The sequence below is a fragment of the Staurois parvus genome, unplaced genomic scaffold, assembly GCF_062004578.1.
Source record: "Staurois parvus isolate SC_StPar_1 unplaced genomic scaffold, SC_StPar_1.0 ptg000005l, whole genome shotgun sequence".
Classification (NCBI taxonomy): Eukaryota; Metazoa; Chordata; class Amphibia; order Anura; family Ranidae; genus Staurois; species Staurois parvus.
In genome coordinates this window covers 5,653,722-5,669,056 of record NW_028317801.1, presented here as the reverse complement: position 1 = coordinate 5,669,056, position 15,335 = coordinate 5,653,722, and the positions used below count along the sequence as shown (strand labels likewise).

Here is a 15,335-nt window from a genome sequence, read left to right as displayed (position 1 = left end):
CCAAATATGTTAGAGGAGGAAGAAGGAGAGCCGAATGAGAATGAGTGGTATTTTCACTTTTAAAGTGTTACTAAACCCAAGACCCTACATTCACTATCTGATTTCCCACAGTACACACTACATGGAAATGCAATTAGTTTAGTAAATAGAAACTGCTAAATACCTTTTCTCATCAGCAGTTAGAGCAGTCTTATGACTTCTATCAATGTTCAGTAGATCACATGTTAAAGCTTGTAGGAGGTGTTTTCTTTTTGCTCTAGGAGGATGCAGAGCCCCTGACCACTGTCTGGGCAGTGCTGATTGGCCCTGTGCACTCTCCCAAGAAAAAGAAAAAACTCTCTAGTAATACACACCAAATTGAGCATGAGTGACTCCACACGATATGTCTTATCAGGAGATAAGAGGGGGGAACAGGAAGAGGGGAAGGATCAGAGAAGTCAGGATCAACAGCATTTTTACACAATGGAGAGGATTAACCCCTTAGGTTCCACAGTGAGTATAACAAGCATGCTTTACTGCATATACAGACTGTTTTTAGTGTTGTGGGTTTAGTAACACTTTAAGTAAAGGTCCACTTTAAATGCTGTTTTTAAAGTCCACAAGTTGTAATGCTATAAATATAAGTCATTTCTTAGATTTGAAATTAGATTAAATAAACTGCACAGTTGCAGATTCTCTCTTCATTAAAATAAAGTAGTGTGCAATTAATCTCTTCCAGCAGTGGTGAAGGGTAATTATTTGTTTATGTGCTGAGGAAAGTAGAGATTACCTGCCTCATTCTCTGCTTTAAAAAACAGAATATTCTTTTCTAACTCACTCCCTATAAATGCAATATAACATCTCTGGTTACCTGCTAGAAAGTGTCTTTTGTCCCCGGTCATAACTGCAAGGATGTTTTTCAGATACAGAATTTTATGGTTGGATTAAACTTTATTTTCCATAATAGGCCACCTAATAAAAACTCTGAAGCCATGTCTCTCCTCCAGCTGGGGGCCACGGTTAACACTTTCACTTCATAAATCATTATAGAATGGCCAGATGTTCCCAGAAGAAAAGCAAAAATGAAAAAAAAGGCATATATTGGATCGAGAGTGATTGAAAGAAAATGTGCTACAAATTGCTGGAAATGCAGATGTGTAAGCAGATTAAGGAAAGGTGTCAGCCATGGCCAAATGGGAATCCCACATGGGCAAACCACTTATATATCTACATATTAAAAGGTGGACCATATGCATTGCAGCTGACATTAAATAGACATAATTTCTATCTTATTGGCCAATTAAAGCATTAGTGGACGCTTTACTGAAGCAATGTTGAAAATAAACACAAGATGGTGGTTGGCTGTACATGATATTACTGGGAAAATCCCTGCATGCAGAACCCCATCCTTCCCTTGCCTACAGAAAAAATTGCAGGATAAAAAGTACAGCATCATGCAAGGATGGCATCCGGTCTAGGCATTCAGGCCAGTGCTGTATAGATGGGTATGTCTCTGGGGTATAACTACAAGTCACAGGGCTCTATAACAAATGTTGGATGGGTGCCCTCAACTAACTGCTCTGTTTGGACCTCTCTCTTTTGCAGCTTATATTGCACACCTAAAAAAAAGGTCTCTTTGACAGTGAGGGTCAGCGGACATTTAGGGGTTTATTTACTAAAGCTGGAGAGTCCAAAATCAGACTCCCTTCTGCATAGAAACCAATCAGCTTCCAGGTTTCATTGCCAAAGCTTCATTGAACAAGCTGAGGTTAGAAGCTGATTGGTTTCTATGCAGAAGGGAGTCTGATTTTGGACTCTCCAGCTTTAGTAAATAAACCCCTTAAAGTCTTTATAAGCCTCAATTACCTCTTTGCCCCTGATATGAGCCCTATCCAATACTGCTGGACAGTCTCACATTGAAACAGTGACACCATGCACTTGAAATTAACTGATTTGAATGAGTGGAGCAATGCAAAAAAAGAAAACATCAATTGGAAAGGCCCTTTTAAGCTAAAAGAGGTAAAAACAATCATTAGAAATAGAGGGTGATGCTTTTTTTTATATAACCTATCCCACAAGTTCAATTTATAATAAACTATCAAAAAGATACCCCTACTGTTCATTGAGCCAGAAGAGTGACTGCTACTGTCCGCCTGGCTGCCACTGCACTAACTTGGGAAATGAACTGGGGCAAAACAGCAGGCCTTTTCGGAGATGATCACTACACATGAATTACAGTTTCTCCTTTACTTTCAATTTCTAAAGAATTCATACCCTAAGGTACCTAGCTGTCTGCAAGCAGTGATTCCTGTACTGACTCCACCTCCTGAACCTTCTCCTCTCAGCACAGAACAGAGGGATCCATCAAAATGGAACAGAATCCTTCACTTAGTCTGACAGCTTGGGTCTGGCAGATGGCCATGGATGCAACTGCAGGTTACTTATTATGTGACAAATAAAAAAATAATTTTACTTGACTTTCATTTTGGTCTATTCTGTTAACTTATAAAAAATTGTAGTGGTGTCCAAGATGCTGATGGGATTAGTGATGGAGACACTGAAGGAAAATAGAACCACATGGGTGGCACAGTGGCTAAATGGTTAGCACGTCTGCCTGGCAGTACTAGGGTCACTGGTTCGAATCCCAGCCACAGCTCCACCTGCCTGGAGTTTGCATGTTCTGCCTGTGTGGGTTTCCTCTGGGTACTCCTACACTCCAAAGACATGCTGGTAGGTTCATTGGATCCTGTCTAAAATTGTCCCTAGTATGTGTATGCATGAATGTGATTTAGGGACCTTAGATTGTACACCCCTTGAGGGTTAGGGACTGATGTGAATGTACAATATATATTTATGTAAAGCACTGCATAAAATTGACAGTGCTATATAAGTACCTGAAATAAATAACAACTATAAGCAACAGATGATGATGTCTTTTTATTTATTTTTTTTTTGCAGAAAAGGGTAGAAGAGGTGTTTACATAAGCTGAAGCAAAGGTTAGACATGTTCAGAAGAACGGAGACTCTGAAAGGAAATAATTGCATGCTATAGAGTCTAACACTTTAGGGAAAAAGCAGCTGTTTATCATGGGCTACACAGGTAAGCCGATGACTTGTTGCAGCAGTACTAACAATGAGGGTTAGATTCCTGCCAAAAACATGGTCTGAATGTCATAGGGATCGTATAAGTCCCTTCCCAGTGAATACTTAAAATGGTCTTTGAAGTTCTGTTCTGTTGAACTTGTCAATGCTATATACATAAGTAATGTATTGTAGATTACCAGCAACTTTCTATTAAAGAGAAGGGTTTACTGGATAGAACTGCACTGTTTGAAAAATGTTAGAATTCACCATCAAAGTGAGCTTTTTTTCCAAACACATTTGTAAAGTAGCAGCCCAAATGTAATGCAGACATCCTCAAATGGCAGCATATGCCTTTCATTATCCTTATGAATGCCTCAGGAGCCCAGAAACCCAAGGTGCCCTGAAAGACAAAACCTGACTTTTGCCAAGAAGTCAAAGGCTGGCCCATCCCCTCCATCCTCCCATCATTTTTCCTATTGGTTGTTCAATGTAAAGGATCACTTCAATGTCGAGTAGAAGGTTGCAGGAGGCAGGAGGTAGCAGGGCAACTTTCTGGGAAAGTTAAGCTTTGTCCCATGTATCATGAAGATAAAGAAAGATACAAGCATGCCGGTTTTATTCAGGCTGCAACTATGCAGACTTCTTAGTAAGGTACTTTAAACACTTACCATCTTGCAGATTTACAAACACTGACTTAAAGTGTATGTCAAGTCAAGACATAAAGTAAGTGGATATCTTCTTACCAGAGCCCTGGATTGTAGTAAGAGTGTAAAAGGGGTTTTAATTTATACACACTCTATCCAACACTAAGAAAAAACATTTTGACTTGACATACACTTTAAACTTCATTCACATATTTGCAGGTGTAATGGGATGTGTGTGTTTTTGCACAATTTTGTGCATCGTGTTTGGGGCAGCCCATTCATTCTAATATGAACTAAAAACACAGCACAAAAATGAATACAAAAATAAATAACTCAATTATGCATAATAATCATAAATAAACAAATATGAATATATGTGAAAATATAAATTTAAAAAAAAAATGTGAAGATATAAAAAAAAATACAAAATCCCAAAACCCATATAAATATATGTGAAAATATACAAAAATGTCCAAAGTCACAAATAAATAATGAAAAAATGTGAGAATGTCCTCCAATCAACAGAAAACGGTGCTCAATGAACTCCAACATGTCCACACCATCCGTGACTTTCAATATGATCCACACTCATCAGATTAAATGGAATCTTAGCTGATAGGGCTTAAGAGTCAAACACGCATTATGGATAAATTATATCCTCCAAAATGTGAAAATTCCAGCTTGGCAAGCTCCAAAAGACCACCCACAAGGTAGATGAAGTGCAAAGAGATAATAGAGACACTAATAGTGTAATACTGCAAATAACTTTTTAATAATTAAAACCGATGCATCATATGCACTCACATTGTCCAAGTAAATAAAAAGCCTCCTTAGATCAACTTTTTCCGATCAGAACAGTAAATAGATCACATCAATTATGGCTTCCCATAGCAAATGAACTGGCAGCACTGCATGGAAACTCAGACCGGCTACAGTATGTCCTCCACTACACCAAGATGGCTCCGGAGCGTCGCAGCCAGCATGTTCTCCACTCACCAGACGTGACGTCACAAAGCCTCCGTCGGAACCAGAAATTGCATCAACGCTTTTCACCCCCGATCCAGGGTGTTATCAAAGACCATTCCTTTTAATAGGCTGCCTTGCCTTACACAGAAAAGTAGTGCATGACCCTTTTTGTTTTAAATCACGCAGCACAAAAATGCATGGTACTTTGTTAGCAAGATGCATTGGGTATCATGGCATCACCATGTGTCTGCAAAATAAAATGCACGTTTTTGTGTGTTGGGATAAGACGCATCCCTACAATGCACAAGTGTGAACCTAGCCTTAGGACAATTTAAAAAAAATGAGAATAGAAAATGCTAAAAATTTAAGCTGTCACTTGTAGAAGCCACTCTTTCATCCTCTGGGAAATTTAAGGTCACTCAGTTCTGATTTTATTTCCCTAAGTTTTGGGGGTTTTTTAATAGCTACATCAGGACATGTGCACATTTTAGGATGCTTCTTTGGGATCCATAGCAAATGTATTCCACTATCATATTCTATTGACATTAGAAATGCCTTTGGAGAAGAGTTGCAGTAATCCTGACAATCTCCTTATGGACCTCCAATGGTGATTGGCAGGTGAAATGATTGGTCTTAGGAACCTGCATTTCAGAGTATCAGTTATTGATCAGAGTCCAATATTGCCAGTTGTAGTTTACCCAGCTGTGATAGAACAAAGGTTCTTTGCTATGTTATCTTTTGGGATGACTGAGCCAATTTCAAAGCAGTAGAATTGTCTTTATGCCTCCATGAGGATTGTCAACATGCCCAAAATCACTAGCAAAGGACTCACCTGGGTTATTCTTCTGGGCTGCAAGGTCACCCAGGCCACCAATATACTGTGTGAAAGTTTACACTCCAGGGTCAGAGGAGAGGTCAGCCAATTATAAAGACATTTCTTTATTTAAACAGGACAGATAATTGGAAGTGCAATATCTGTTGATCCAGGTCCACATTGAGGAGGTGGTAGAGTGTATATACATTACATAACAATTGGTCGTTAAGCACCTCAAAGGTTGTCTGGGACTGTTTGAAGATAATGTTGCCTCAACAAGAGGTTTTTCTCCTAAGTTATCCTGACACATAAAGATGCCAGCTAACATTAGAGAACATTCACCCAATTGTGGCCCTTCACAGTCAGATCGGGAAATGTTTGTACATATGTAGGCCTTCTACAATGTTTGATGGCTGAGGCTGCTTAGGGAAGAATGTTCTCCCCAGTTGTTATAATTTCCTATATGATAGGCCACCACCTGCAGTGCTCTCCCTCCCCTCTCAACAGGCACAAACCACCGTGGATTAGCATGTTAAATACAGCAATGACAGTGCTCTGCCTTTTGGCTAAGATCAAGTGTAGTATCTGTTCTTATCAGTGTCCAGCAGGGGTGCTCCACGGTCATTCTATAGCTGGTTGTATAGTACCCCTGCTGGTATGATGGGGATCCTGATGGTTAGTACAGGTTGGAACAGAAACCGTGGTGCCCATAGATAGTTGGGGCCCGGGAGTAATTCCCCCTGGAAAACCGGAGGGGCCCAGTTTCTCCTGATTTGAATGGATCTACCTTGTCTGGCCAGGGGCCGGGAAGGCAGAAAGTCCCTGAAGGTCGCCTCAGGGGTGGTCTTAGTAACACTTGGGTGTGGGACCCCGGCGTGTGAAAAGGCACATGGTCACTGTGTTCAAACACTTTTCCTGCACAGCGCCTTTAGGACCAGGCCTTCTGGCTAAGTTCTGGGCAATTTTTGCTGCAGGCCTCAGGGCCTGGTCTCTGCACAATCTGCACGACCACTTTATTTATTTATTTATTTATTTATTTTTTCTCCCACGTTTGTCACTTTAACTTTTATGTGTGTGTTTTATTTCCTCACAGGATGGAGGGTGTGGGTCCTCGGGCCTACCCTGAAGTCTAGGGGGAGGATGTGTGGCCTTTTGGTTCCTTCGTCCCCTGTCCCTAGGGGGTTTTCTCTTCGGGAGAGCCCCCTGACCAAGTACTGTGTGGCTGGCTTCGGCTGGCCACAAGGAACGGTGGTCCGCCAGGCCTTTTGGCTAGGTGGACCAAATGGGAACCTTGTCCCTGTCAGGAGCTTCGTGCCCCAGGGGATCAGGGTAGAGGTCCATCCCCTTCGGGGGAAGGACAAAGCACACCCCTAAGTGCACTTTTTTGTGAGGTGTTTTGCACTTGCACGTTTTTTGTGATTCACGTACGGGTTTTTCGTTTTCGCACGTTCGCGGACTTAAAAAAAAAAAAAAAAATTACAGTGCTCTGTAGGTACCAGACAAACTTGTAAGTGAACAATCTATACTATAAAAATCATTCATTTGAAGCATGCATATATTTAATTTTCTTATTGAAATTACTTTTCCAAGTACAGGAGATTAGCATTACTTTATTAATCTTGAACTGGTTGCTGATACCTTACAAATTACTTTTTAAAGGACCTTCACATTTTTTTTAGCGCACCATAATGGAAAAGTTCAATTGTAGTTCATATCTGTGAGTTAATCAAATAGAAAATGTGTGTGGTGCTAATAAACTATAATCAAATGAAGACAATCGATATAAAACTATCGATCTTAAATCAAAACGAAAACAATCAATCAAAATACTCAATTGAACAACTTGTGCTTAAATCAAAGAACTGTGTTAAAGAACCATATGTTACATATACCTGTAAAACAATCAACAGTCTCAAAGTCTTCAAAAATATTTGTGAAGTCCAAAAATCTTCAAATTATTACGTGCATCCACCAGTGTGCTCTACAAATATATTTACACAGTTAGGATCCACTCCACCACCCCAATGTGCTCAAATATTAAATCTGCCCACCTGGGATTTGACCTCTATAGCAGCAGAAGGTCAAAACAGGCAGTACAGTGTGAGACTCCTCATTTTTCATCCACCACAGGAAGAACTGGGATCCTATCCAGGAAGTTTCAATCCACCACCATCCACTCCATTGATGTAATAGATGCCCCTACTACTCCATCTACTCACATTAGAGCAATATAAAGTAGCATATCTCTTTAAATATCATATACATAGGAAAACCACATTGCTGCTCGCTAATCCTGATGAGGTCACCGCCTTTATTCCACCCTTACACGTTACGTCCCTCAGTGGGACTTCTTCAGAGGGTCTGTGCATTGTGGTGCACTAAACTGCAGGTCCTTTGCGGTATAATGGGGATGTGTGTTGAGGTACCATTCAAAATAAATGGCACTGTGATTTGCAGGTTACTATCCATTAGCTGGAGATAAATCCGTCACTGATGATACTGAAATTTTTTAAGTGTAAGTGTAAGCTTACACAAGTCCATATACACACTGACTAATAGCCAACCAATTTAGAAAACTTTTTTGCATGTTTTTATTTGCTAATTATAGCACGGGAGCAGAATCACACACTTTTGGAACCATAGACTTTTAAATAGAAGATCCTTATGTGTAAACAAGCATAATTGTGTAAACAAGCATTAATACAAAAAATCTAGCTCCTTCCATACAGCAGTAAGACCCAAATATAAATGCATAGTGGCTAAGTGGTTAGCACCCCTGCCTGGCAGCACCAGGGTTGTCAGTTTGAATCTCAACCACAGCACTACCTGCCTGGAGTTTGCATGTTCTCCCTGTGCCTGCGTGAGTTTCCTCTGGATATTCTGGTTTCCTCCCACACTCCAAAAACATGCTGGTAGGTAAATTGGCCCTAGTATGTATTTGTATGATTGTGAGTTAGGGACCTTAGATAGTAAGCTCCTTGAGGCAGACTGATGTGAATGTATAATATATACAGTGCACTCATTAAATATTCAAACCCCTTTAATTTTTTTCAATTTTGTTATGTTGCAGCCTAATACTACAGTTGTTTAAATTCATTTCTTTTCTCATTAATCTATACTCAGTGCCCCATATTAACAAAGTGAAAACAGAATTTTAGAAATGTCTGTGAATTTATTAAAAAGAAATATCTGAAATATCACATGTACCTAAGTATTCAGACCCTTTACTCAGAACTTTGTTGAAGCACCTTTGGCAGCAATTACAGCCTCAAGTCTTTTTTGGTATGATGCAACAAGCTTTGCACACCTGGATTGGGGGATTTTCTGCTATTCTTCTTTGCAAAAACTCTCAAGCTCAGTCAGGTTGGATGGGGACTGCCAGTGAACAGTCATTTTCAGGTCTCTCCAGAGATTTTCAATAGAGTTCAAGTCAAGGCTCTGGTTGGGTCACTTTAGGACATTCACAGAGTTGTCTCCAAACCACTCCTGTGTTGTCTTAGCTGTGCGCTTAGGATTGCTGTCATGTTGAAAGATGAACCCTCGGCCCAGTCTGAGGTCCTAAATGCTATGGAACAGGTTTTCATTGAGGATATCTCTGAACTTTGCTCCATTCAGCTTTCCCTCAACCCTGACCAGTCTCTCACTTTTTGCTGCTGATAAATACCCCCACAGCATGATGCTTCACTCTTGGGATGGTATTGGGCAAGTGATGAGTGGTGCTTGGTTTCATCCACACATAACGTTTACAATTGATGCCAAGCAGTTCAATCTTGGTTTCATCAGACCAGAAAATCTTGTTCCTCATGGTCTGAGAGTCCTTCGGGTGCTTTTTTGCAAACTCCAAGCAAGCTTTTATGTGTTTTGCACTGAGGAGAGAATTACATCTAACCACTCTGCCATAAAGCCCAGATCAGTGGAGGACTGCAGTGATGATTGTCCTTCTGGAACTCTGTCCCATCTCCACATAGGACCTCTGGAGCTCAATGAGAGTGACCATCAAGTTCTTGGTCACCTCTCTTACTAAGGCCCTTCTGATTGCTCAGTTTCACCAGGTGAACAGCTTTTGGAATGGTCCTGCTTGTGCCAAGCTTCTTCCATTTGAGAATTATGGAGGCCACTGTGCTCTTGGGAACCTTCAGTGTAGCAGAAATGTTTTCATAGCCTTCCCCAGATCTGTGCCTTGCAGTAATCCTGAATACTTTATAAATGCACTGTGTGTAAAGAGATGCATACATTTTTGGCACCATATAAATACCTGTAATAAATAAAGTAAAAGAGTGTCCAAACAAAGGACAATTTTATTGTCACCAAAAACAGCAATTTTTTAACTGTATCTAAGAATCTCTTCTTCAGGCGGCAGTGACACTTTTTTTTGTTTGAATATTTTACACTTATAATATCTTGATTCAAGTTTTTCTCAGGTATTCCACTTAAAGTCTATTGGGCCATAAACAAGCAATTCTACCCTAAAGAAGCTTGTGTACTTTTTCAAGCTTCCCACAATATGTGACAGATGACACAATGCTCAGGCATGAACGAGCCCATTGAGAATAATGTGATTTTTCATCTAGAGCATTGTCACTCTTCAGGAAAGTGTAGGTGTAAAGAGTTCATTCACATTATGAATTGTATTAACATACTGTATGTGTGTCAACTTAGTGCATTACAGTGTGTTACGGTATCTGTGTTAAGATAATACATTATTTTAAAGCAGAACGTTACTCCATATGTCCATTGCAGTCTTTGCCTCCATCCCCACATTTCTTTTTGCCAGCCCCTGCCCCCACAGCCATTCTGGTTTTGGCCATACTACAGCAGACCCTGTAGCTGCACGTGTCATCAAGGACTGGGCTGCCGGCACTCCTGGCTCCTCCCCCCTGCCGAATGTCCACCATAGCAAGCTGCTTGCTATGGGGGTACTTACATGGGCTTGAACCAGAGCCACACTCTGTGTGTCCATTGTGACTGACAGCAGCAGGAGCCAATGGCTCCCACTGCTGTCTCAGAGCCTATGAGGAGAGAGAAATAAGGGGGGGTAAGGGGGGGCTGTACACAAAAGGTTTTTTACCTTCATGCATAGAATGCCTTTAGAATTACTTTAATTAAACATTGGACATGTAACATTTTTTCACAGCTCTCTACAACCCATGGCATGTGTGTTGTGATGCAAGTTCATTACCCACCACGCTAACAGTGCTTTGTGGTGCCATTAAAATTGAGTGGCTCCACAATGCACTTTATCCATGGATTTTACCATGATTTACAGTAACGTGCCAGAGTGGATGGGATTTAAAGATAAACTGTAGCCAAAACTTTTTTTTTTAGTTTGGATAGAATAAGGGAAGGTTTTAACCCCTGTCAGGTTTATGTTTGCCCTCTTGGTCCCAATGGCGAAATTAACCTTCACTTACTGTTCCATAGCCAAACCAGGAAGTTAGGGGAAATCCCTGCAAATTAAGAGAATCTCTTGGGGACCCCCAGGTCATCATAACTAGTGTCCCCATTGGAAAATTTTCCTCTCTATTACTTTTCAGGGGACAACCCAAAATTTAGGATTTTCTTTTGCTTTCACATTCACAATGATAATGGTGAACAGCACAAATATAGGGACACAGACAGCATTAAAAACTGACAGGTGTTCTAATCCCTCTAAACTCTTTCCAAAACTAAAAAAAAATTTTGCCTTTAGTTATATTTTAAATTTGAAAGAAAGGGATTGCTCTTGTGAGATTTTAGTAGTGCAACCAAATTACTGAAACTTGCCAACATAGTCCTGGCCATCATCTCATGAGACTGATCTTTTAACACTTGCCCTACAATCTTCTGCAACCCTAATTGTTGAATTACAGTATATATATTTTATATATATGTTTAGATCTACCTCCTCTGCAAGACCCATGAGTGCCTCTATTGTATATATATATATATATATATATATATAGATAGATAGATAGATAGATAGAGAGAGAGAGAGAGAGAGAGATACATACACTGCTCATAAAAATTAAAGGAACACTTTGAAAACACATCGGATCTCAATGGGGAAAAATATAATGCTGGATATCTATACTAATATGGACTGGGTAATGTGTTAGGAACGTAAGGTTGCCCCAACATTTGATGGAAATTAAAACGATCAACCTACGGAGGACTAAATTAAGGACACTCAGAAAATCAAAGTGGAAAAATGATGCAGCAGGCTAGTCCATTTTGCTGAAATTGCATTGCAGCAACTCAAAATGGTACTCAGTATGGCCCCCACCTGCTTTTAGCATGCCTGACAATGTCAGGGCATGCTTCTAATGAGACAACGGATGGTGTCCTGGGTTATTTCCTCCCAGATCTGGACGAGGGTATCACTGAACTCCTGGACAGTCTGAGGTGCAAGCTGGTGGTGTTGGATGGGCCGAAACATGATATCCCAGAAGCGTTTTATTGGATTTAGGTCAGGCGAGCATGGGGGCCATTCAATGGTATCAATTCCTTCATCCTCCAGCAACTGCCTGCATACTCTTGCCACATGAGGCCAGGCATTGTCGTGCACCAGGAGGATCCCAGGACCCACTGCACCAGCATAGGGTCTGCCAGTGGGTCCAAGGATTTCATTCCGATACCTAATGGCAGTCAGGGTGCCATTGTCTAGCCTGTAGAGATCTGTACGTCCCTCCATGGATATGCCTCCCCAGACCATCACTGACCCACCACCAAAACAGTCATGCTGAACGATGTTTCAGGCAGCATAACATTCTCCACGGCTTTTCCAGACCCTTTCACGTTTGTCACATGTGCTCAGAGTGAACCTGCTCTCATCTGTGAAAAGCACAGGGCACCAGTGGTGGACCTGCCAATTCTGGTGTTCAATTGCAAATGCAAATCAAGCTCTATGGTGCTGGGCAGTGAGCAAAGGGCCCACTAGTGGAAGTCAGGCCCTCAGGCCACCCTCCTGAAATTTGTTTTCTAACTGTTTAGTCAGAGATATTCACACTAGTGGCCTGCTGGAGGTCATTTTGTAAAGTTCTGGCAATGCTCATCCTGTTTCTCCTTGTGCAAAGGAGCAGATACCGGACCTGCTGATGAGTTAAGGACCTTCTATGGCCCTGTCCAGCTCTCCTAGAATAACTGCCTGTCTCCTGGAATTTCCTCCATGGTCTTGAGACTGTGTGCTGGGAGACACAGCAAATCTGAAAATGGTACGTATTGATGTGCCATCCTGGAGGAGTTGGACTGCCTGTGCAGCATCTGTGTGGTCCAGGTAGCGCCTCATGATATATATATATATATATATATATATATATATATATATATATATATATATATACAGTGGGGATCGAAAGTTTGGGCACCCCAGCTAAAAATTTGTATTAATGTGCATAAAGAAGCCAAGGAAAGATGGAAAAATCTCCAAAAGGCATCAAATTACAGATTAGACATTCTTATAATATGTCAACAAAAGTTAGATTTTATTTCCATCATTTACACTTTCAAAATAACAGAAAACAAAAAAATGGCGTCTGCAAAAGTTTGGGCACCCTGCAGAATTTATAGCATGCACTGCCCCCTTTGCCAAGCTGAGACCTGCCAGTGTCATGGATTGTTCTCAATCATCGTCTGGGAAGACCAGGTTATGTCAATCTCAAAGGTTTTAAATGCCCAGACTCATCTGACCTTGCCCCAACAATCAGCACCATGGGTTCTTCTAAGCAGTTGTCTAGAAAACTGAAACTGAAAATAGTTGACGCTCACAAAGCTGGAGAAGGCTATAAGAAGATAGCAAAGCATTTTCAGATGTCAATATCCTCTGTTCGGAATGTAATTAAGAAATATCAGTCATCAGGAACAGTGGAAGTTAAAGCAAGATCTGGAAGACCAAGAAAAATATCAGACAGAACAGCTCGCAGGATTGTGAGAAAAACAATTCAAAACCCACGTTTGACTGCACGATCCCTCCAGAAAGATCTGGCAGACACTGGAGTTGTGGTACACTATTCCACTATAAAGAGATACTTGTACAAATATGGTCTTCATGGAAGAGTCATCAGAAGAAAACCTCTTCTACGTCCTCACTAGAGATGAGCGAATTATTCAAAAATTCGGTTCGGCTGATTCGCCGAATTCGCCGAATAAATTCGCTTCGAGCCGAATATATTCGCTGCGAATTTAACTTATAAAAAGGGTGTTTCTAGGCTTCAGAGAGCCTTTATATTAGTGCAGAACACTGTACCTTTAATTTAAATGCCCTTGGAGTCTGCTGGGGAAGAGAAATAATACTGTCAGTCAGTATGACATGCAGATGAGTGCCGTCGATCTTAGAATCACCGCACACTTCACTCATTTGGGCAGTCACGGGGCCAAAACCAGAGTGTGGAGCCACAGTGTGGCGGTGGAGGCAGCAGCAATGGGAGGCCATACAGCACCCTATGACAAAATGGAACCCACCAGCAGTGTGAGGAGACCTGAAAGTGGCACATGGCAGAGTGTGGCGATGGAGACAGCAGCAATGGGAGGCCGTACAGGGACCCATGACACACTCTGGACCTGGCAGCAGCATGAGGAGGCGGTACAGGGGCCCATGACAGATTACGGGCCTGGCAGCAGCATGAGGAGTCGGTACGGGGGCCCATGGCAGGTTACGGGCCTGGCAGCAGCATGAGGAGGCGGTACAGGGGCCCATGGCAGAGTGGCGGAGCGTAAGCAGCTAAAATTGAAGGCCATACAGAGGCCTATGTTAAAAAGTCCCCCCAGCAGCAGCGTGGGGAGACGACTATCAAGAGTCCAATGGCAGAGTGGCGGAGCAGAAGCAGCTTCAATTGAAGGCCATACACAGGCCTAGGTTTAAAAGTCCCTCACAGTTAATTCCAATAACGAACTCTACTCCTCCGTGCAATCTACTTACGAGACCCTGGGCAGGTCTGGGTCCAATTTGTGGTAGAGACTGGTTTTGTTCAGCCATGCTTGAGCGAGTAATAACAGGTCTGTGCTGCCCTTTGGTGTCTTGCTTAATGCGCACAACACTGAACGTCCCAGCGTTTGTCAACAATTTGCCGTTAAGTGATGCAAACCCGCTGAACCACGTTCATGAGGAGCCGGTACAGGGGGCCATGAATCAGTATGGACCTGGCAGCAGCGTGAGCAGACGACAGAGGCACATGGCGCAGGGTGGCGGTGTAGGCAGCATTATTCTGAAGCCATACACAGGCCTAGGTTAAAAAGCGGAAGCCGTCAGCAGCGTGAGCAGACGACAGAGACACATGGCGCAGGGTGGCGGTGGATGCAGCAGTATTCGGAAGCCAAACACAGGCCTCGGTTAAAAAGCGGAAGCCGTCAGCAGCGTGAGCAGATGACAGAGGCACATGGCGCAGGGTGGCGGTGGAGGCAGCAGCAATGGAAGGCCATACAGCACCCTATCACAAAATGGAACCCACCAACAGTGTAAGGAGACCTGAAAGTGGCACATGGCAGAGTCTGGCGATGAAGTCAGCAGCAATGGGAGGCCGTACAGGGACCCATGACACACTCTGGACCTGGCAGCAGCAAGAGGAGGCGGTACAGGGGCCCATGGCAGAGTGGCGAAGCGTAAGCAGCTTAAATTGAAGGCCATACAGAGGCCTATGTTAAAAAGTCCCCCCAGCAGCAGTGTGGGGAGACGACTATCAAGAGTCCAATGGCAGAGTGGCGGAGCAGAAGCAGCTTCAATTGAAGGCCATACACAGGCCTAGGTTAAAAAGTCCCCCCAGCAGCAGCGTGGGGAGACGACTATCAAGAGTCCAATGGCAGAGTGGCGGAGCGGAAGCAGCTTCAATTGAAGGCCATACACAGGCCTAGGTTAAAAAGTCCCCCCAGCAGCAGTG

At 42.3% G+C, this 15,335-nt stretch overlaps 1 pseudogene; it reads left to right on the top strand.

Moving 5' to 3' along the window:
- The first annotated feature begins 6,031 nt into the window (after positions 1 to 6,031).
- LOC149474413 (U2 spliceosomal RNA) lies at positions 6,032 to 6,184 on the top strand (annotated as a pseudogene).
- The last annotated feature ends 9,151 nt before the right edge of the window (positions 6,185 to 15,335 follow it).